This window comes from Primulina tabacum, chromosome 14, assembly GCF_025594145.1.
Source record: "Primulina tabacum isolate GXHZ01 chromosome 14, ASM2559414v2, whole genome shotgun sequence".
NCBI classification, from domain to species: domain Eukaryota; kingdom Viridiplantae; phylum Streptophyta; class Magnoliopsida; order Lamiales; family Gesneriaceae; genus Primulina; species Primulina tabacum.
In genome coordinates this window covers 26,780,449-26,802,904 of record NC_134563.1, presented here as the reverse complement: position 1 = coordinate 26,802,904, position 22,456 = coordinate 26,780,449, and the positions used below count along the sequence as shown (strand labels likewise).

At 36.4% G+C, this 22,456-nt stretch overlaps 1 long non-coding RNA gene across 1 annotated transcript; it reads right to left on the bottom strand.

Moving 5' to 3' along the window:
* Positions 1–20,280: 20,280 nt before the first annotated feature.
* On the bottom strand, positions 20,281–21,655 carry LOC142524986 (uncharacterized). The gene is made up of 4 exons (XR_012814997.1): positions 21,478–21,655; positions 21,337–21,408; positions 20,987–21,199; positions 20,281–20,556 (listed from the first exon to the last, which is right to left on the bottom strand). It is a non-coding gene; the product is annotated as an uncharacterized LOC142524986 (long non-coding RNA).
* Between the last annotated feature and the right edge of the window lie 801 nt (positions 21,656–22,456).

Sequence of the window (22,456 nt, the reverse complement as noted above, 5' to 3'; positions counted from 1 at the left end):
ATACTTTTGGCAGAATGTATAGCATGATTTTTCATCTATGGTTTATAGATTGACGGATAGTCGGAGCGAACTATCTAGATACAGAAGGATATCCAGGAACTATAGTGCGGGATTTTAGCACTAGTGACCTGAAATCTTGTCACCTTATGAATTATTGTACAATAATAGCTATTAGATGAATATCGAAATAGCTTTAGTCGAGGTATTGTACAGTAAGAACTGCGGATTTTCTTCGTATGGGGATGATACTGCGGTGATACTTGAGATTGGATTCGATAGGATCAGAGGTCTGATAAAAAAAATGAAACTGATTTAGAAGCAAATGAGGATAGCTCGGGAATTGATATGAAATATGCCAACGTAGGGCGATGACTGTTGGTATTTGAGGCCGAAATTGAGTTGTTAGGAGCTATTGATGGGTATATACGGATGTTGTATAGCCAGTATTGACAATTGATTCTATCAGAATGATCTTAAGTAGTATAATGGTATTATACTTTTTGAATTCTTCTTTAGATTGAAATCAGGGATGCGTAAAAGAATGAAAATTCAGAATAATGACTATTCTATTGTTGGAAATACAGTAAATTTGGCAGGGCATTGAAGGAAGCTACCTAAGAGACATAATCTGATATGAGATTGAGATTTCAGAATGGTTTTATAGAATAAATTTTCTGAATTAACCTCTATTATACATTTCTTCTTTATCTGATTTGATTGCCTGTGATTTCGAGGACGAAATCATATCTTAGAGGGGGAGAAATGTAAGGCCCGAGATTTTAATTATTGTAATCCGAGATTAATCTGAAATGATTTATTGATTAATTGATATGATTATAGACAGAAAAGATCAGACCGGGAGAGCCGAAAGAAGATTTGACATGAGGTGCAAGAAGAGTCCCTGCGCACATGCGCGACATGTATGGGCGCACATGCGCGAGGAAGACAGAACCATGCGCGCACATGCGCGACTTAAATTCGCGCATATGCGCGAGAGGTCCAGAGAGTTGGGCGCGCATGCGCGGCGGAAGGCGCGCATATGCGCGAGCCAGGCGAGAAGCCAAGGGAGAATTCCAGAGAGTTCGGTGCATATGCGCGACGTAGATGGCGCACATTCGCGTAATGGGCAGAATGTTCGGCGCATATGCGCGAGAAGACGAAATGCTGGTCTGAACAACCGGCGCATATGCGCGACTTTGTACGCGCATATGCGCGCGACGTGCAGAACATGCAACAAGCCACTTGCCTTGCATGCGTGAACGTGTATATATATATATAGGTACAAGCAATTTGTTCCTCAGAAGTGAAAGAGGAAGGAACCGAGGGAACTTCGGGTGAAATTTAAGTTACGAGCAATCCATCCGTCTGAATTGTAATCCGACTTCAGTACTGTGTTCCTATCAACGCATGCTACAACTGGACGTAAGTTTGGTTACGTTTAGATACGATTTGAAATTATGATGTTGTCAGAATTGAATAGGAATCGTATATGGTGTTTCTAATACAGTGAACATCGTATAATCGAAGTCAGATTAAAGAACAGACTGGTTATGTAATTGTTATGGTTTTTGGAATTGATTAATTGAGATTCGATATCAGATTTGTATTGTTATTGAAATTATGAGTTGCACCGATATTGATTATGAGTTCTGGTATTATATCTGTGGTGTTGGAATTGACAAGGTTATCGAGACTGTATTGTTATACCGTCGAAACATCAGTTGATTTGAGTATTGATCAGAACAGGTTTTGAACTGAGTATGTACTGATATTGTATCTATTCGATTGTCATTATCAGATTTGATATGGACAGACTTGACTTCGATACTTCGTCTTCGTCGGACCGAGAAGATAAAGGTATAAATTAATGTGGAGTTGGGATTGCACAACTCGAGGGAGGTTTGGCTCGAGTTTCCCTAAATCACATACTTTACCTTATTGTATTGATTTGATTGATGTACTTGTTCTCTTGATTTATAGACAGCAGGTATTAGACGAGTAATCTTGTGACAGAAGTGCCTGACAGTGGTGGGATCGCCACGGGCACATTGCACGATGTCACAAGATAGTGGATTGACGATAGGACCACAGTACATGACGATTAGGTCAGGACACTAGATGTTTGGTTATATCGACTTGGATAGAACTGGAGTCTTTTCTATTACTGTTGGTCGATATAGGAATACCGACATCTTTATATCTGGGTGTTATGTTTATATCGACGTGGATAGAACTTGAGTCTTTTCTATTACTGTTGGTCGATATAGGAATACCACATCTGGAAACCGGGATCCCTAGACTAGGATTGAGTCTAGTCTAAAATGTGGAGTCATGAGTCTAATTGACAGTTATATTGATTTATGTTGATAATGTTCCTGAATGTGGTACAGGATGAGTTATGTTTCTGATGATGGTACATGTTTAGAATAGGATTTATTTTTTATATGGATTTATATTCTGATTGGATACATGTTCGAAATATCCGTTATATGCTTTTATATTGTTTTATGATTGCATGTATACATGATTTATACTGAGAATGTAATTCTCACCGGAGTTATCCGGCTGTTGTCTTGTTTGTATGTGTGCATGGCAACATGTGGGATAGGATCAGGGTCAAGGAAAGAATGAGGCTGGACTAGATAGCGTGGAGATCCGGGCTTTGAAGCAACTTAGGATTCAGCACTGAGATATAGCTGAACCTAGTTGAATTTTTGTAGATAATACAAGATTTGTATGTTTATGTTTAATATGTAATTTGAATTGAATTACATTACATTTCCGCTTTGTATTTTTAAAAAAAAAATTTAGACCCTGTTTATTATAATTGTTTGAATTATTCCTAAAGACGATTAAGGAATGAATTAGCGTCCGGGTCCCCACAGTTAGAGACTCAACTGAAGATGTCATCCTAATTGGTAATCGTTGTGAGAATACCTATAAAGTCAGTTGGACTGAAAAAACTTATGCACCAGTTTGTCTTAAAGCTTCCAAATCTTCTAAAAACTGGTTGTGGCATAAGAGATTTAACCACCTAAATTTTAAATCTATTTCCTATCTGAGTAATCATGATCTTGTAACTGGTTTGGCCAAAATAGAATTTTCAAAAGATAAAATTTTTTCAACATGTCAGTTTGGTAAGCAAATAAAATCTTCATTTAAATACAAGGGTTGTAAATCATCTTCCCAATACTTAGAACTGCTACATATGGATCTTTTTGGTCATATACCAGTCATGAGCATAGGGGGAATGAAATACACTCTAGTAGTCGTGGATGAGTTTTCAAGATTTACTTGGATTATTTTTCTCAAATCCAAAGACCAAACTGATGCACAACTGATTAAGTTTTTCAAAAGACTATTAAATGAAAAATTAGTTGTGATTGATCGAATAAGGTCTGATCGAAGGACTGAATTCATCAATCAAAATCTTTCACAATTTTTAGAAAATATTGGAATCAAGCATGAGCTCTCAGCAGCAAGAACTCCTCAGAAAAATGGTGTAGCTGAGAAAAAAAATCAGACCCTTAAGAAGCTGCTAGAAAAATGCTTGCTGATTCTGGTATTTCTCAAAGGTTTTGATCAGAAGCAGTAAACACTGCATGTTACACTCAGAACAGATCAATGATTAATAAGAATCATGTGAAAACACCATATGAGATCTAGAATAGACGCAAAAGTGTGGTTTCTTATTTCAAAATATTCGGCTGCAAATGTTTTATTCTTTATAATGGGAAAAATCATTAAAAAGCTTTTGATGTTAAATCTGCAGAGGGAATATTTTTGGGATATTCTTCAGTTAGTAAAGCTTACAGAGTTTTTAACAAAAACACTTTGAATGTAGAATAATCTATTCATGTTGTTTTTTGTGAATCGGTGCTAACTGATAAGTCAACTGATCCGGTTGAGCTAGTTGATCTCTTTACAGATATCAGTTTGGATGATGATGAAGAAGAAGAGAATCATATTGATCGAAATATCCTTCAAACACCAGAACCAAATGTAGAGCCCAAAATCAGTACACGTAAATTCCATGCATTTATTTAATGATTAAATCTTTTATTTAAGTTTAAAATGATTTTAGTGGTCATGACTTATTTAATTTGAATTATTTTAATGTTTATATGATGCACGTTAAAATATTTTCTCGAGTCTCATGTTTCAGGCGATTATCCGATGCGGGATCGAGGAGAAGAGACTGGGGACGATTTTTGGTAATTTTAAAACGTGGTAATTTGTTTTAAGTTAGGATTGGGGCATTTTTAAATTATTGATAAGTTTTTAGCATTTTTAAAGTCTAATTGAATTATTTAGTAATTTTAAGATTTTAAAACTTTTAAAGATTTAGTACATGTGCATTTTTTTTAGTTAATGGACTTTTAGTAAAGTTAGTGTTTGATTAACATTTAATTAGTTGTTAAATTTTAATCAAGCAATTTTTATTCCCTAATTACTACCTAAACTCACGCGCACACACACACTTTTACACACACTTATACACGACCAAAACACACACACAATTCTCTACACTCTATTTCAGATTTTTAAAAGAGAAAACCTAGGGTTCCTCCACTCTACAGCAGCCGCCCATTCCTCTCAAATTCCAGCAAGGTTTTGTTGTGTTTTCTTCAAAGAAAATCGTTCCACGTTCGTCTCGGATCAACCTCGCATCTTTCTCCGCGTCGGTATCGTCGTTTCGGTACTTTTAATTATCAAAAGGCATGTATAATATGTGTTTCTGCATCGATATCATTATATTACGTTTGTGATGTTGATTATGCATGAAAACATGTGTAGGTTATGTGGAAGTTTAAGCATAAACTTGTCGAATCGGTTTTTGAACGTTTTTAGATCTGAAATTTCATTTTTCACTGTAGTTTGAATTTCCGCGATTTTGTGGTCAAGATTTTGGGAAAACTTTCGACATTTGAAACGTAGATCTTTTTGATACCTTCGATTTGATATAAAATTCGAATTATTTGGAGAAAAATTGAGTGAGATATGATCATTTTCGTGGGACTGCTCAAACTGCGTTTTTTGAAAAATTATGTTATTGACGTGTTCTTGAGAATTTCTCGTTGCAAGCTTCGTTGGGAATTGTCGGAGGTTCCTTGCTGTGTTTAGGAGTGTCCATTGGGTTGATCATCTGAATTTTGAGGTGTTGTCTCGGGTTGGTTAAGTTGTGCATGCATTAGAAGTCATAGGGAACTCATGTGCAGAATTTTGGGGTGTGCTAGCGCTAGACTAGCGCCGCAGCGCTGCTGGTACACATCAGGTAGCGCTGCAGGGCAGCGCCTAGGCACCAATCTGGCACTGCAGAGCCTAGGCGCTGCTTCGGGCAGATTTTTGGCTTTAAATCTAGGTGTTCTTGCTTCCTTTGGGTACTATTAAGTCTTTATGTCCTAGTATACTAAAAGTTAATTTAGATGTCATGAAGTTTGATTTGGGAACGTTGAACCATGTTTTAAGCAAGGTCCGTACCTTCTATTGGGTGTGGAAATTCATACTTCTTGAGAAGATTTGTTTTGGGGTTGAGTCGGGGGTTAGTATGTTGTTTATTACGGTGAAGTCCCGAGCATTTGTAGAAGGTCATAAGTTAGTAATTCATTGGGTGATGCATTCGATAGGCATGATTAAGTTGTGGAATTTAAAGTTCATGGTAGCATGTTAGCATGTGCAGCAAGGTCCCGAACGAGATCCAACGAATCCCTCAACGCCAAGTAAGTATGTTCGACGTGCAAAGAAAATACTTTTAAGTTTTTGAGGTATGCTAAATGTCTTGTGACCAATTATGTATGGGATTGGAAAGCGGTAAAGCATGATTAGGGACCAATCCACCCCGTTAAAGCATGAACGGGTTTAGATCAGGATTGAAAAGCGTTAAAGAATGAACGGGGACCAATCCACCCGTTAAAGCATGAACGGGGATCTCATGTATGTGGCAGTGGTTCTTCCCTGTCAGCCCAGTACTGTGGTTTAGTCTGATCAGGCGTATTTATGTATGGGTCACTCGCTTTGAAACATGCCTCTACGCAAAATGATGAAGTTATGTATGTTCAAGTATGTTCAAGTATGCAAGCATGTTTAAGAAAAGTTTTATGACAATAGAATGTCTATGTATGTATGTATGTATATATGTTCAAGCTTTTGATATGCAAGTTCAAGTTTTAGTATGTACTTTCTATTTTAAAGTTGCTTGTGATTTTTATTACGTATTACTTGTTACTTCCAGTTTATGCGTGTTGAGTCTTTAAACTCACTAGACTTGATCGATGCAGGTGAGGATGATTTTGGGGAGACTGGGGTGGGGACCAAGGAGCTGGCTTGGACTGAGCAGGAGGCTAGACCCGAGGACCGCCCAAGTTTTAAGTCTTTATGAAATGTCAAATACTCTGATTTCGCGCTACTGGTTATGATATTTTGAACAAATAGTTTTGTCAAACTTTATTTCTAGATCTTTTGTTGCAACTACTTTTGGGACGTACGATTTACGTTAACGAAGTTGAAGTTTGATTACTCTTTAAAGAAAATTTTTAATTTTTCCGCAAATTTTAAGAGGTAAAAAGTACGGTACGTTACACCAAAAGTTCTGGATCAATCAGTTGAACAAGAAATTGTTACTGATAATCAGTTGGTGGAGCAAAATGATAACAATCAGTTACAACTGAAACTGAAGAAAATATTCAGTTGCCAACTGAAGCAGTTGCTGGGATGGACGCAATAAATACTGAATACAGATGGAAGAAATCACATCCACCAGAATTGGCGATAGGTAATCCATCTGATCCGGTAAGAACTCGAAATCAAATGTTTAATTTATTTGTCCATTCTTCCTTCGTTTCCCAACAGGAACCTAAGAAAACTGATGAAGCTCTTGCTGATCTTAACTGGATAAATGCAATGCAAGAAGAGCTAAATCAGTTTACCCATAACAATGTCTGGAACATAGTTCTAAGACCAGTTTCTAAAACTATTATATGTACAAAGTGGGTATAAAAAAACAAACTGAACGAAGATGGTTCAGTTGTGCGCAACAAAGCGAGACTTGTAGCACTAGAATATAGGCAAGAAGAAGGAATAGATTACGATGAAAATTATGCAACAATTGCAAGACTGAAAGCAATCAGAATGTTCCTTGCCTATGCATCTTTCATGAACTTTAAAGTCTACCAGATGGACGTGAAGAGTGCATTTCTGAATGGTTAGTTACATGAAGAAGTATATGTTGAACAACCACCAGGTTTTGTTAATCACTCTCTTCTTCATCATGTCTATCATTTGAACAAAGTCTTATCTGGTCTTAAACAAGCTCCAAGAGCTTGGTATGAAACTCTTTCAAAATTTCTAACTGATCATGATTTTACTGTTAGATCAGTTGATAAGACTCTATTCAAATTCTCGAAGAATGATCATATTTTACTTGTGCAAATATATGTTGATGATATAATTTATGGGTCAACTAACCCCAAATTATGTGAGAAATTTGCCAAGCTAATCAGGAAAAATTCGAGATGTGTATGATGGGTGAACTGAAATTTTTCCTCGGTCTGCAAGTGAAGCAACTGGAGGCTGGTTTATTAATCAGTCAGAACAAATATAAAAAAGAATTGCATAAGAAATTTGGCATGGAGACATACTCAGCTACAAGTACTCACATGAGATTCATCAATCAAACTGGACAACGATCAAGGGGGAATATCAGTTGAGACGACACTTTACAGTGGTTTAATAGATTCATTATTGTACCTAACTGCTAGTCGTCCTGATATTGTATTTGATGTTTGCATGTGTGCTAAATTTCAGGCAGATCCTAAGCAATCGCATTTTTCAGCTGCCAAACGTATTTGAAAATATCTTAAAGGCGTACAAAATGTGGGTTTATGGTATGCTAAGGATTTTTCTTTCAATTTAGTTGGATATTCAGATGCAGATTATGCAGGATGTAAGCTAGATTGAAAAAGCACCAGTGGATCATGTCAGTTTCTAGGAGACATATTGATTTTATGGTTCAGCAAGATGCAAACATCCATAGAAACTTCCATAACTGAAGCAAAATATCTTGCTGTTGGAAGCTGCTGTGCACAACTGATCTAGATTCAGCAAGAACTGAAGGACTATGGAATCATTGCAAAAAAATCACCAATATTTTGTGATAATACAAGCACGATTGCAATTACATACAATCCAGTTCTTCACTCCAGGACCAAGCATATTTGATGTCTGGAAACACTTAATTATAGATCATGCTCTGAAGAAAGCTATCAGACTGGAGTACATATCAACTGAACAACAAGCAGCTGGCATCTTCACCAAAACACAACCAGAGACTAAGTTTTCTCATTTTCGCAATATTATAGGTTTAATTGATCTGACTTAATTATATGATGTTATGTCAACTGTTATTAATTCTTGTTCAATTAAGTCAAATTTGATTTATTTTAATTTTTGATAATGATATGATGGTTGTTATTCTTATCCAGTTAGTCAAATTTAAGTTTCAATGTCAGTTAATTAATCATTTGGCAACTGATATCAGTTCATATGCAGATAAGGAAAGAACATTGAATCGAAACAACAAGTTTATTGATAAAATCTAAAACAGGTTACACGATTCATCTCATGTTCAACAGCATCTTACCAAAGGGACAACCAATTAGTCAAATCATGACTGTTAATTCTCCTGAAGCCTTCGGAAGAAGAAATATTCTCTAGCACATTCCACTCCTTCATAAGCATCAGATGAATAAGAACATCATAAGTGACAAGTTCTGAAATTTGGTTGACTTCAGCACGCTTCTTATACTTTCTTGCAATTGATCTCTGCTTGGTAGTAGCAACGAATTCATCACGATGAATCGTTTGGAGTTCATGAACCTTGGTCCAAGTGGACATCACCTTTGAAAAGATGAACTTTTCAAGAGCTTTCTTTAGTTTATCCAAATGGCGAGGAGTCAATGCTGGATGAGGGACGTTGGAACTACTTGAACTATCCATCGGTGTTTAAATGTTATTATCAAATGACAATGGTCTTATTCATAGATAATTCTTAAATAGACAAGAAGAAGACTAAAATACATCTCTAACTAGAATGGACTTAACTGATCCAGACTAAGCTTCCTCTACTTTTTCTTCTATTTATATTCATTTATTGAGGGGGAATATCGAAGATAAATGGTTAACTTAGAAGACAATAGCCAGTTGGTCTTTAACTGAAATGATTCAACTTATAACTGATCACTCAGTTGCCGACCTAACTGATCTTCTCCAATAAGTTGATTGATAAATCTATAAATATTCCATAATAAGTGATGTGATTGATAATTACGCATTTAATGCACGTCTTTCAATTAATAGTGTTTTAAAACATGGCCCCACGTCAATTTAAAATTATACACACGCTTTTATCACAAGAACACATGGTTTCATTCAATTTATGTTGGACTGACACGTGTCAAAAGATTTTAACGGTCACATACAAACGTACTTATCCTCGCCTCATTTCAGTTTTTTTTCCTTTACGCAAATTTCAATCTCCATAGCAAATCAAACACTGAGCTTTTCTTTCTCGCAGATAATCAATCTTTCAGGAATGGCAAACCAAGTTCCAGCATATTTGTTGAATGCTATGGCTGTTGATTTTGATTCAGTCTTGTCTGTTCAGGACGAAGCTATTAAAAGTGTGTTTATCAAAATAGAAGCTGCTGGACTGAAGACATTCTTGGGACTTTTTTGTCAAGAAATCTATCCTAAAGAGATTCAAAATCTCTACGCAAACGGTTTTATTTATGCTGACGGAAATATCATTTCCACCGTCAACAACCAGTTTCTGATGATTGACGAAGACTTATTTAGCAACCTCTTCCAGCTGCCAACCGATGGGCTAGAAAATATCTATGAGGTCAAATCTTCTGATGTTGAGGAGATGTAAACTCTCATGTCCGCTGATGGTCGGAAAATCAAAGTTTCTGATCCAAAGAAAGAACTGAAGCCGGAAATCCAACTGCTGGCTGATATTGTGGCCAAAGGGCTTATAGACAAAGCCTGATCTTTTGCTGCTCTTACGTCGGAAAAGTTTCAAGTCATGACTGCTATCATGACTGGCAAAAGACTGAACTTGAAAGGGATCATATTCAACCTCCTGAAGAATATAGGGATTCGCGGTGCAGCTCAGCTATCTGCTGAAAAGCAAGGGCTTAGTGGGTGACTCATCTGAGAGATCATCCAAATTCAAGATATTCAATGCCAAAAGTGTTCATCTACTGAAGCTCAAGTTAGACGTCTCTCCTGAGAAATTTGTCAAAGTGAAAAAGGAGATTGGGACACAGGGGGCTCCCAAATCAGTTAAGAAAGCCAGAATGGAAATTCAGAAAAAGGTAATCAAGCGTAAACTGATTGTTAGTGAAACTGACTCTGAAAGGACCCCGTCTACAAAGATCTCCAAAAAGCCCAGAACTCATAAGACAAAACCAGCGGTAACTGTGAGAACCATCCCGACTGAGAGGTTAATACAATATGGAGCTGAACAGCCGATCAAGGCTACTCCACGGAGAGCAATACCATTTGGATCTTCAACTGATGATCAGTTACCTCTTTCTGCTGCTCTACTCAAAAAGCCTATCACCGAATCTGGTGATAAGAAGAAATTTTTAGAGTTAAAGCTCCACTCATCACTATCTCTGGCCCAATTTCTTTGTCATCTGCCAGACCTAAAGAGATAGTGATTAGAGAACATGTTGATACAACTTGGTCAGGACTGAGCATTCCTAATGTTCTAATTGACTCAAAGGGCAAAGAAAAGATGATAGAAGAGCCCAAACCCCAACAAACAACATTCAAACCCACATTGACCTCATCTGGAAAGAGGTCAATGAATTTTGTGAGGCAAAGTTCAAAACTTTTGATGAATGGGTAAAGTTTAGAACTTTCATGTTTGCCAGGGAACTACAAAAGAAATCAGCTTTGAAGAAGTTTATTGCTTTGGAAACCATTGTTCTAAGATTGGTCAAAGCAGCTTTAGTGGCTCAGGCGTTGCAGAGGAAGAAATATTTTTTTGATCAAGTACGGGCGAAGAGGCTAAAACAGATGGTTGTTCAGTTTCACGAAAAATATGATCCTACCAGCCCAACTGCCTTTAATGACAAAGCAGTTCATGACCATCTAGACATGGATCTTTTATCTCTGCAAATGGCGATTAAGAATTGGGAACTAGATCAAGAACTGATCATTCCAGAAGATTCCTAAGTTCTATCATCAGATGAGCAAGCTGAACAATCAGTTCAAACAAAAAAACCATCCCAGGAACCAGTTGCTGAATCTGCTGAGCAAGAAACTGCTCCTTCTTCACAGGATGCGCAACCGTAAACTACTGCTCCTCAATCCTCAACTGCAGGATCTTAACTCTACACTGATGCTGAATTTTCATTGGCAAACATTGATGTATTCATTAAATCAGTTGCCTCTGATATTCAACATGCTACTACAGAAGTAGTTGAAGAATTTTTCGCAACTGAAGAGCCAGTTTCACAAGCTCATTTTCAACCAACTGAAGAGCTAGTTCAGTTGACTGCCACAACTGAAGAGGCAGTTTCTACAAGAACTGAAGAAGTAGTTCAGTCATCTACCACGACTGAACAAAAATTATAGGTACCAGCTGTACAACCCACCATAGTTTCAGTTGTTCAACCAACTGAAGAATCAGCTGAGCAACCAGCTCAAGAAATAGCTATTATTTCAGCTGATCAACCACCTGAAGAACCTTAACACTCTAATGCTGTTCCGACTTCTTCTTCTCCACAGCCTCAACAGAAGCTATACCAGAGAATATCTCAGAAATGGTCAATCCTTTAACTGAAACAACTGAAGGGGCCCTCGTGATCTTCAATCAAGAAAACAGGGAGCAAGAACCAAAAACTTCTGGAGCCATGTCTCTTGGAATATCAATAGAAACTGAATCTTTGTTTGAAGAAATTCAGACTATCCAGACCAACCTCATCGGAGTAATGACTTCCATTTCTGATATCAAGTCAACCCAATTTTCGCATACTATGAGGTTCAATTCTATAAGGGAAAATACCATGGGAAGACTGCAAAAAATCCAAAAAGACGTAACTTCATTATTTTTCCAAATGGAAGAACTTCGAAAAGACAGAGCGTCAGCTGAAGCTCATTTCCAAACTCAAGCCTTGGTTATAAGACGTCTTGATTTTCTGGAAAGTACTGTCTCAAAGAGAATGGATTTACTGCAAGATATCTTGATGAATGCAGTTTCTAACCTCTCATCAGATGTGCGGATCTTATCCAAAAAGGTTGATGAGTTTGACAAAAAAGGGGAAGAACAAGAAGAAGGAAAAGATCAGCCAGAGAAATCTTCAAAGTTGATCAAGAAGAAATAGAAGACTATTTTTTTTGGCAGATTTTGTTGAAGATTATTTTAGAAGATTCTTTATTGTTTTATTCTTTGTATGAATATGTACATTGAAAGAGTTATATTATCTGCAATAAGTTCAACTATCGGAAGGCAACTGAACCAGCAACTGAACTGAACTACGCAGGCAACTGACTGATCAGTTAGAACTGATTAGTTAATACATATAGTTTTGAGTTTATCGTCTACAATCAATCAGCTGATCCCTCAGCTGTACACGTCATCAGTTAAGACATTCGACCGACAAAAGCTGACTGCAACAAGTAGTGGGATCGCAGCATCTCAGAAAATATATAGTGTACGTCTGTCAGAAGGATGTTGACGTGGCAAGAAACGATAGAAATGTTCAAATTATATTTAATATTACCGTTTGAGGGAAGCCTATAAATAGCAGAGAAGAACAACTAAAGAAGGGCTTGAAACTCTTGAACTTTTGAATCCTTGAACATCTATCGATTTACAAGTCAGTTACTCTGCTAAAATCCTTACAGACACCAAAGCTCACGCTTACTACATACATTCATAGCTTTCAGGCTATACCTCGAGCTTTCAAACACAAGCTGTATTAATCGATCTTGAAGAGATCAGTTGTTTTAGATTATTTCAGTTCTTTTGTGTACTGTAAACAAGTTTGTTACTAAGAGTTTAAGTTTGGCATTGTTAAGTCCAAAACTGAAGTGGGTCTATACAACTGATTGTATCGATCAAAGTCTTTTAGTGTATATCTTATCCTTGAGATAGAAGGGGTGACGTAGGAGTATTTAAATCTCCGAACATCCATAAAATCTTGTGTCATCGTACTTCAGTATATATTCTTTCTATCAGTCAGTTTGTTTCCGCACAATATTTGTTAACTGATTGATATTGACTTACAAGATTCCCGAGTATAAGTTAATCACTAAAATGACTCATCAGTCGTAAAAGGTTTTGAAAATCGTAAGGTTTTATTCAACCCCCTTTCTAAACACTTTTTCACCTTTAATCGATCATATTAGTATCTATCCGACCGCTCGATGGGAAAGCGTTCATATTTGAGGCTGCACAAAACAATCAAATGCCACATATCATTACATTCATGCATGCGAGGAAGCTTATTCAAAAGGTTTGCCAAGGTTTTCTTGCTATTATTATATCTGCACCCGACTTTGACAGTCAATCTATCGTAGATGTGAAGGTTGTCAAGGATTTTTCGGACGTGTTCCCTGACGATGTTTCTGGTATTCCACCTAAAAGAGAAGTAGAATTTGCTATTGAGTTGATGCCCGGTACAATGCCTATCTTTAAGGCACCATATCGATTAGCACCTGCTGAAATGAAAGAATTAAAAGATCGAATTCAAGAGCTACTAGACAAAGGATTTATTCGCTCTAGTTTCTCTCCATGGTGCACGCCAGTGTTATTTGTTAAGAAAAAAGATGTGATCATGAGACTATGCATCAACTACATAGAGTTTAATAAAGTGACAGTGAATAAAAAGTATCATTTACCTCGAATCGAAGATTTATTTGATCAATTACAAGGAGACTCGGTATTTTCAAAATAGATCTTAGGTCTGGATATCACCAGTTGAGGGTTAAGGAGACAGATGTACATAAGAAGGTGTTCTGAATGCTTTATGGACATTATGAGTTTTTAGTAATGCCTTTTGGATTGACTAATGCTCCGGCGATCTTCATGGATCTCATGAATTGCGTATTTCAGCCGTATCTTTATCTGTTCATTGTTTCTTTCATCGAAGATATCTTGATCTATTCTAAGATCCGTGAAGAGCATGATCAGTACTTGAGGACGGCCTTGAAAGTTTTACGAGAGCGGAAATTATATGCAAAATTCAGCAAGTGCGAGTTTTGGTTAGAAAGGGTGGCATTCTTAGGCCACATTGTGTCAAAGGAAGGAGTAGAAGTCGACTCATCTAAGGTCGAGTCAGTCAAGCAGTGTCTAGTGCCTAAAAGTGTGACAAAAATACGTAGTTTCTTGGGTTTAGCCGGTTATTATAGTAAGTTCATCAAGGGTTTCTCGTCCATTGCAGTACCCTTGACATCTTTGGCGAAGAAGAATGCGAAATTTATATGGGGACCGGAATGTCAAAAGAGTTTTGATAATTTGAAGCAAGCACTCACTACCGCGCCAGTTTTGCCGACAGAGCAAAGGGAATATGTGGCATTTACTGATGCTTCGAAACTTGGATTGGGCGCCGTTCTCATGCAAAATGATAGAGCTACAACATATGCTTCAATAAAATTGAAAATACATGAAAATAATTATCCAAAGCATGATCTAGAGCTTGCAGCAGTCGTATTTGCGTTGAAAATTTGGAGACACTACTTGAATGGTGAGAAATGCAAGATATTTACGGACCATAAAAGCATTAAATATTTCTTCACCCAAAAGGATTTGAATATGAGACAAAGACGGTGGCTAGAGCTTGTTAAAGACTATGACTGTGACATTAGCTACCTTCCCGACAAAGCTAATGTAGTTGTGGATGTTTTGAGTAGAAAGGGGACAGTCTTGGCACATTAATCAGTACAGAGGCCTCTACAAGGGGAAATTCAACAATTTGATCTTGAATTTTATGCTAGGGGAGAGGCCCTTAATCTCGTTACATTGACAGTGCATTCCACTCTACAAGATAGAATTCGAGCCGGACAGTCTAGTGATGAGCAACTGCAGAAATGGAGACAACAAGATGAATCGAAGAGCAGCATGTGATATTCTGTCGAGGATGGCATTGTTAAGTATCGAGGTTGACTATGGGTTCCTAGTGGAGATTCACTTAGAATTGACATTATGAATGAAGCTCACAGTACTCCTTATTTTTTTAATCCCGGAAGTACCAAGATGTACAAGGATTTGCAACTTTTATATTGGTGGTCGGGAATGAAACGAGACATTATGCGCTTTGTATATGAATGCTTGACATGTCAATAAGTGAAGGCAAAGCATCAAAGACCAGCAGGAATGCTTCGACCACTCCCCATTCCCGAACATAAGTTGGTGAATATTACTATCGATTTCGTGGTAGGATTGCCGAAGACAGTGAAGAGACTCAATGTCATTTGGGTGATAGTAGACCGTCTTACTACATCAGCACATTTCCAACCAGTGAAGACGACTTTTTCCATGACTCAATATGCGGAGTTATATATTTGATAGATAGTTATACTATATGGTATTCCATTGTCTATAGTGTCGGACCGAGATACACGTTTCACTTCATCATTTTGGAAGAGTCTACATGCAGCATTGGGTACTAAACTACTATTCAGTACTGCATTTTATCCTCAAATCGACCGCCAGTCTGAGAGAGTCATACAGACATTAGGGGATCTACTCCGAGCATGCGTGATCAATTTCCAAGGGAGTTGGGAACAAAAGTTACCTCTAGTAGAGTTCATTTATAATAATAATTATCAGTCATCTATAGGAATGGCTATATACGAGGCACTCTACGGATGGAAATGTAGATCGCCTATCCATTGGGACGAGGTAGAAGAGAGAGCTACGTCGGGACCGGAAATAGTTCAGCACATTGCAAAAATGGTAGCCAAGATCTGGGAGAGAATGAAAACTGGTCAAAGTTGACAGAAAAGCTACGCGGACCAAAGGATACGAGATCTCGAGTTTGTAGTAGGTGAGTACGTGTTCATGAAAATAGCACCTATGAAGGGTATTATGAGATTTGGCAAAAAGACAAACTTAGTCCAAGATTCATTAAATCATTTGAGATATTCGAAAGAGCGGGAGCATTAGCTTATAGAGTGGCGTTGCCACCTAATCTTGCAGGAGTCCACAATGTCTTCCATATATCGATGCTTCACAAGTACATGTCAAATCCTTCACATGTACTGAACTTTGAGCCACTGCAACTCACACCAAATCTGTCATATGAGGAGAAGCCTACTCAAATCTTGGGTAGATGAGAAAGAAAATTGCAGAACAAGGTGATAAAGATGGTCAAAGTCAAAATGCTAAATCACTATGAGAAAGAAACCACTTGGTAGACGGAGTTAGAGATGAGAGTCGATATCCCGAATTATCCGGTACGTCTTAATTTCAAGGACGAAATTTTATTTAAGGGGAGAGGATTTATAACGTTCAAAACCAACCTACGTAAATCACATGCATGCAAATAAATTAAATTATATAATTGTTTTATTTAATTGATATTAAATACTTACTTGATGCATATTATATGATTAAAGGTATGATTGCATGATTAAATGATTATATGACATGATTTCATGAAATTGTAGATTTTAACCGAATATTCGATAATAGGCTGGGGAAAAGAGAACGGGGACGACGAAGATAAAAATAAATATTTTCAAGGCTTCTTAATATGATTAAAAATTATTAAATTTTTCTAAAAATGTTAGAATTTAAATTATTTTACGAGACGAGCTCGATTTTATCCGGAAAGCCGGTTTTTGGCAAACAAAGGAATTAGAAAATATCAAATGCATTATTTTTAAAAAATAAATTTTATAAACTTTTATTTTTCAATTAAATAAGTATTAATGGGCTCAATTTAGCTTGAGTAGGCTCGATTGTCCTATACTTGAAGGCCCAAAACCTAACACATTAACGTGCAAATTAAAATCTATAAAAATAAAAAGCTAGGTCTTGGAGACACCTATCAGCCGAAACACCACACACACAATACCTCATATTTTCGAAAAATTCAAGGAGGAAAAAACTCGGGTTCTTCGTAGCCCGTTCGTCCCTTTTCGTTCCCCTCGCCGACGATCGTGTATTTGAGCGTTTTAAACTCAAAGGCACGTTTTCTAAACCATTTGACACATCATTCAAACTATTATAGGCATGTTTTATGTATTTTGGCATGAAAAATATTTATGTTCGAATTGCTTATCGTTTTGATAATTATTTTCGTAGTTTTGAAGATTTTTACGTCCATATGATCATGTTATGATTTCCAACGAGTACGATGTCAATCTAGGATGTTTTATGGATATAACAAGGATGATTTAAGGTGGAAACGAGGCTGAAAATCGAGCTTGGCTAGCTGAGAGGAGTCCTAGGGTTTTCATGACTTCTCGAGTTGTAATGGTGCTACTAAGGGGAAAGAGGACTTGTGGCTCAGCCTGGGCTTGGGAAGCCGGTCATGGTTAGAGGTAAGGAAGAGTCCTAGCATGGCTAGGACTCTTCTATAGCTGGTATGGGAAGATCCGACGCGTTCATGGACTCCTCCCATGCACGCGTGGAGGCAGCTGCTGAAGGAGGGTGCGCGGCTGGCTGGCGGGGGTCTGGGCTGGTCCAATAGGGTCTAGGGAGGATGGTCTAGGGTCGGGTCAGGGGCTGGTGCTTGGTGGCTCGATGGTGGCTCGACCAAATCTTGAGCAAAGTGCGCGGCTCTTGTTTAAAAAGTGTGCGGCTCTTGTATAGAAAGCGAGAAAAATGCAGGAGGACTCGAGGGAATAGGGTAGGGTTCGAATTATGGCTACAAAAAAATTGAAAAGGGTCGAACCATGGTCCTAGGGGGTGGAGTTATGGTTCACGAGGGTATTTTAGGTATAAAAAGTCTACGTTTAAAATTTGAAAACAAAATATTAAATTTTGAATTATTTCGAGAATAGAACACTTCACGAATTAGTATTAAAGAATTAAATCGAAATCTTCCAATTTACGCCAAAAAAATATCTAAAATTTAATTTAAGGTTAAATAATTATTTTGGATGGTCTAGAGTTTATAAAATAAGAAAAAGTCAAAAATGAGAAATTTACGCCTAGGAGCAAAACAGTCATTTTACACATGTGTAGTATGAAAAAGGCTTGGCAGCGTCCCGAAGGATCGTAATGCATCATAAATGATATAAAATGATGATTTTGATGAAAAAAATTATATTTTATGATTTATGGTAAAGCTATGCAATTTTACTGTTAAAATATTATTTTTAGAAAGTCGTGATATTTTATGCTTTAAAAAGGAAAAATATTTTAAAGGATATGAATTGCCTGTGACAAATGATATAGAGGATATGTGTGAAATCCGTTTTAAGAAGGAACAGTGAACTTACAATTTTATGGGAATGTCTTGAGGAAAAGCCCAGAGGGAGCCCGTTTACGGGACAAGGTCTCAGAGGAAGCTCGACGATCGTATTTCTACGGCAGTTCCTAGTGCCTGTCCACATGCGCTATTGTGAGCTAAGACTGATTAGTCGACCAGAGGATAAAAGGCTAGTCACTTTTAAGGATCAAACTTCACCCAAAATGATAAAGAATGCAAAGCTTTACGATTTTTTTATGATTTATTTATGCTTAAAAGTTATTTTAAATAAAAGTATGCTTTAATGCATGTGCTTGTATATGTATTATTTGCTACTCATGCTTAGAACGTGTTGAGTCATTAGGCTCAATAGGTTTGAATACTGCAGGTGATGATGATATTGAGGGAGGCGCTGACGCTTGAGTGGATCGAGTATGGAAGTACATTCCCGAGGGACATTTATTTCCGCACTAGATTGATAGGCAAGTTAAAAGGGTTTTGTTAAGTATGTTATTAGAGATTTTATGCTTTATTTTGAAGTTAATTTTGATCATGTTAAAAGTAGAAGTTGAATTTTTTATAATCGACGATTTTAGGGATTTTATGCACTTGAGATTCAAATTGTTAAATTATTTTGATTTATGGAAATGATAAGTTATTTATAAATGATGATTTTTGAATTAATAGATATAAAAAAAAATTTAGTAGAATTTCAAAGTTAAAAAGTAAGGTCGTTTTAGAAAATTTGGCATAATTCAAAATTCTTGGGACTTAATTTCATAAATTCGAAATTTTGAGGAGATTAATATGGCGTAATCGGGTGAGCAATTTGCCAATTCGAAAATTCAAGGGATTAATATGCTAATATAGGGAAACTAGAAGGGCCTAGATGATAGAGAATTTCTGAATTTTTATTGCCTTGCATATGTTTGAGTATAATGCAAATATTATCAAAGGCAGTATATTATTAGCGGACATAGCTACTTATGCTTTGCTAGATTCTGGAGCTACGCATTGTTTCATATTTGAATTCTTCGTGAAACGATTGGAAATCTTACCGGAGGACGTGGAGTCGGGATTCGGTTCACAGTGCCTTCAGGCAAACATATGGTTTCTACAAACATGGTTAAGGACGCGGAGCTCAAATTATAGAGGAATATCGTTCAAGCAGATCTTATTGTACTGCAATGTCCGAGTTTGATATTATTTTGGGCATGGATTGACTCACACTGAATGGAGCCATTATCGATTTCCAGCAGAGGTCAGTATCTATTAAAGAAGTGGATTAGTATATAAATTAAAAGTTTACACATTTTTTCGTGCAAGAATAATATCTTAATCGCAAATTGATAGGAGAAATGAGTATCATGATTGAAATGAATTTATAAAATCAGTTACAATTTTAAATATTAATAGTTCCACATTAATATTGAAATTATGATAAATCATTAATTTGAAATTTAAAATAGTAGATTAACTCAAAAATATAGTATATTGTCTTTGAAGGTACAATTTATTATAAAAATAAATCTTTATTATATGTACAACAAGTGAAATAAAATTTAGTCAAAAAATAAAATTAGAAACCCTAATTTTGTTTCACAAGTAGATAAAAGAAATTTATAAATATATTTTTATTTATTATATCATAAATTTGGTGACGAATATCACATCCGAAGTATGGTAACTATGTTACTTAGGAGCTAACTAGGTATTATTTTATCATGGGGAGCAATCTAGCGTTTAAGGATGCAATTCCTTCGCCTTCGAAAAGTGTTGTAACAATTGACATATTGAATTATTAATGAAGGGTGTGTTTATGCTAAAAAAATAATTCCACGATTGAAAAAAATAAAAAAATTTATCAATCTAAAGATTGAAAATTAAGGTAACAAGAATATTTATTTTATTTAAGACAAAACATTACCTGAAATTATTAAATACTTGATAATCAAATTCAAGCATTATATTATATCCAACAGAGATCGATAATCCACACATTCGATACTGTAACCTCAGTAGTACGTCCGCGGCAATGCTCATCTGTTCATTCCTCCGGCATTCGGGGCTGCCGTTATCCTTTGTCCTTTATTTTGATTTCGTTTCTCCATGTTTCCTTCCCACCCTATACAAGTTCAAAAATACAACAAAATATATCAGACTTGTAATGATTTTTTTTTTTGAATAATATTTTTGTACCATTATTATATCATAAATATGTTTTTTTTTATAATTTTCTAAAAAAAATGATAAATGGCGCCACGTCCAACTTTAATTATTAGCCCTTGTATTTATATAAGATAAGATAAAATAAGAAATCAGGCTCTCTATCTCAAAATAAACTAAAATAAAATCAGGCTCTCGAATGTACGTGACATAACATGCTTAACCTCATTTTGTACTTAATGTTCCAAACTAACGAATTCTCCTTTTGTAACCGATAATCTTTTTACATGTGAATCTCTGTGTTTTGTAATTGTTGCATATATAATTTCACGTTGTTATGCTTTCAAATTACACGCAGCATTCGGAAGCAAAACCCAGTAAACAATTACCAAGAGACATATCGAATCCACGGTGTTGGAGCTCTCGATACTCTTGACACAATGCGCAAGCTTCACAACAACAATGAACCAAACAATCTCCGCATGGGGTTTCCGGCAGCATGTACTCAGTTCTCATTCGAGATCGATACAAGTACGAATATATGCAAGAACATCCCGTGAAAACTGATATTATGCCGTATAAAGACCCACTCGCTCTGTAAGCTAATTCAGGAAAATAACATGCATCAATCATAGACAATATATATAAAAAATAAAGTACTACATACACATGTATATACTTAATTATTATTTATATAATTCCAATTGAATTTTGAGGAAAATATGTGTAAATGACTCACAAGTGGATCCTTTATCAACAATCTAGGCAATTTTTCCAAAAGTTATGCATGGGCACCAACATGTCAAGCAACCTGTGCATATAATAAAATGTCAGTTTCTATAGCAAGAGCCAAGAAATAGGACACTAGCGGATCAATTACAATTGGGAACATCAGAGAAGCAGTCGCAGAGGCCCGGTGGACCATTGGCTCGGAGTCCCGCCTTGAACATGCAGAGCAGGCCTAGGCAGGCCCCTTGCCGCCGGTGGTTGGCCAGTATTCTGGCGGTGCCTCTGGTGGGTGAGAGTCTTCCATGGAGAAGTAAATATATATATATATATATATATATATATATATATATAGTATTATCTGCTGTATATATATTTTTTATATGTATTAATGTCTTGCAAATCAACTAGTCGGATAACTAATATATATAGCCAGCCTACGAACTTTCCATACAGCGTCAATGAAAGGCTGCTGGCAATTCTTTTCCACGAATCATCGTCGTCAGTCAATTCAACAACGCTCCAAATTTAATTAATTCATATTCATCGTGTAGAAAAATCTCTCCCGCTCTTTTTTAAAATTAAAATGAAAGGAAAAATCTTACGACTAATTGACTGGGGCAAAATTGACTAGTCTTAGTAGTGCTAGAAAACGTTTTCGTGATCAGAATAAGGTTTATTCAGTGAAAGGCTAACAAATCAAACTGTTAGAGTAAGGTATCCAAAAAACCCAACTTGTGATTTGGTTTTTATTAATTATTATATAAAACAATCTTTATTTTAATAATATTTTACGTTTTTATTCAATTATGACATTTTTTTTTATTTGTATACTCATTCAAGTTGAATAGATAAATATCTTGAATATATTTTGTACAATGAGATCAATTTCACCAATGTTGATCATGAAATTCATCAGGCTTGTACTGTACATTCTTAACATGTTTTTAGTCAATTCAGCGGCCTAAATAAGGATAAAGGTCGTTCGAGCTCGAGACTTGCATCTGTGATGTAAACGTAACGTTTCAATGGTAAGGTTATGGAGATGTCCATATATACAAATGGGTGATCATGGGATGAATCATTGGACAACCCTCTCTCAGACTTTACAAGTGTTTAACACTTATCGATCT